A 2,139-nucleotide genomic window follows, 5' to 3' on the forward strand; every position below is an offset into this window, starting at 1 on the left:
CCTCCCCAAGAATGACAAAGTTTCCTGAGAACAGAATGAATGACTTACACCACAGTGGAGAAGCCACAGGTGTTAGAGTCAGATCTGGGTTCAAAGGTAGGTATCATTGCTTCGTAGCCAGGCAGCTTGGGTGGGCTGCTGAGCTTATTTGAGCTAGTCTCCTCAGTTTTATTTATTTATTTATTTATTTATTTATTTACTTACTTACAAATGAGGCAGTTTAGTAGCCCAGCATTTGTTCTAATGCTTCTTGTTGGCAGCTGCCACCTGTCTGGCGATTCTGTCCAAATCTCTCTGTCCCTGAGGTGTCAGTTTGCAGCCCCCATCTTGGCCCTTTTCCACCATTTTCAGCCCCTCTACAGAGGGCTTGGAGGACCCTGCGGGCCACCCTCTTGGAGCCTCTGCTAAAGTGGCTGGGCACGACCCCATTTCTCTGACGTCCTCCGTAGATCTTGGTCATGGAGCCGACCCCAGCGCCACCCCAGAGAGGTACAGGTGGTGTGCTGTGGAAGCAGCCTGTGTGCAGAACCAGTTCTCATTGTAGGGAGCAAGCTCTTTATGCTTGGCCAGCTTGACAGTGTCCACTCCCTCAGGGACTTTCAGCTTCCCAGACTTTTTGAGGAAGGCTGCCAGAGCTCTGACAAACTCACGTCTTTTACGGTAACTCCAGGCATCATGCGGCCTCCACGCTGCCAGCCAGGGGAAAGTCCTCAGTGTTAAGATCAGAGTACTACTGCCCACCCCTGAGAGAACCAAACATACCAACTGTGCAGACTCCTGGCATGTTACGTGTCCTACACTAAGGGCTCCGTGTCTCTGCCCCCCTTCTCTCCTCCTCTGCTTGTCCTGTAAAATGCACAGACACTCTAAGATTCCTGCAACTGAAACCGAGTTTTCCCAACCTAATCTTGAGCAAAAGTGATTCTAGTGTGCTTATAAGGACGCGCACACAAAAACATTAGAAATTAGGACTGTTTGGGGCACCTGGGTGGCTCAGTTGGTTAAGTGTCCTACTTTGACTCAGGTCATGATCTCACAGTTCGTGGGTTCAAGCCCCGCATCGGGCTCTGTGCTGACAGCTAGCTCAGAGCCTGGAGCCTGCTTCAGATTCTGTGTCCCTCTCTCTCTCTGACCCTCCCCTGCTCACGCTGTCTCTCTCAGAAACAAATAAAACATTTTTAAAAATTCTCTAAAATAAAGAAATTAGGACTGCCTCAGGAAATGCAAGACACAGGGCCACTGTGTTAGGACTGCTTGTTTGGAAGACTGAAACAAAAATGAAAACATTCCCAAACAACCCTTGCCACATATCGAAGTCTTAACATGATTTCCAAATCACCACTTCACCTTGGGCCATAGGGACAGAGTGCACAAGAAGGCTGTCTTGCTGCTCTGGGCCCTCACAATGGGAGGCACCTTCTCAGATTTATCACCCGGACACCATTCACTTCTGTGACTCCGAGGGGAAGGTTTCCATGGGGTCTGTCCACCTGCTGACCCCAGGGTCATGGTGTCCCATTTTCCATGCATTCTTCCATTCGAATCCCCTCCTGTGGTGTTGGCCTCACAAGCACTTGCGGACATCAGGCATCTGCTATTTAGTCTATAACCTGACACTCAAATTAAGAAAAATAAATGAGCTTACACTGGCCTTGGGTATTTCCAGTAGCTGGAAATTCCCGTGGCTAAGAAACCTAGTGAAGTAGCCTCAGGACAGCATTTTATAGATCCGGGTGCAGGAGCCAAATCACCCTGCCCCGAGAGGTGGGCAGAAAGCAAGCCGGTTGATGACCAGATCTCTTTTAAACTAAATGGCTATTTTTGTCTTGAAGTATGTGTGGTTATGTTATATGTTACATGTTATGTGGTTATGTTATATTGATGACGGTGGGTGGTTTGTTTTCTTTCCCAGAGTTTCAGAGAGAAGAGAGGCACGTCTTTAATTCACTACCCAGGAAATAGCAAGCGCGGTTCCTCTTCCAAAATCTCCGTGGAAGAGCCGACAGCGGGACCCTGGAACAGGCCACCTGTGGGCACGTCACAAAGAAGTGGACTTTGTTTTGACCGGGGGCCTGTGGAAGGACACACTCAGTGCTCCGTCCCTCAAAAGCATTGATGGTTGGTAGCCAAAGTGGATTT

General features: G+C 48.9%; 1 pseudogene; it reads right to left on the reverse strand.

The window, feature by feature from the left end:
• Positions 1 to 233: 233 nt before the first annotated feature.
• Positions 234 to 674, reverse strand: LOC120225974 (annotated as a pseudogene).
• Between the last annotated feature and the right edge of the window lie 1,465 nt (positions 675 to 2,139).

The sequence above is a fragment of the Hyaena hyaena genome, unplaced genomic scaffold, assembly GCF_003009895.1.
Source record: "Hyaena hyaena isolate Hyena2069 unplaced genomic scaffold, ASM300989v1 scaffold_1541, whole genome shotgun sequence".
In the NCBI taxonomy this organism is placed as follows: domain Eukaryota; kingdom Metazoa; phylum Chordata; class Mammalia; order Carnivora; family Hyaenidae; genus Hyaena; species Hyaena hyaena.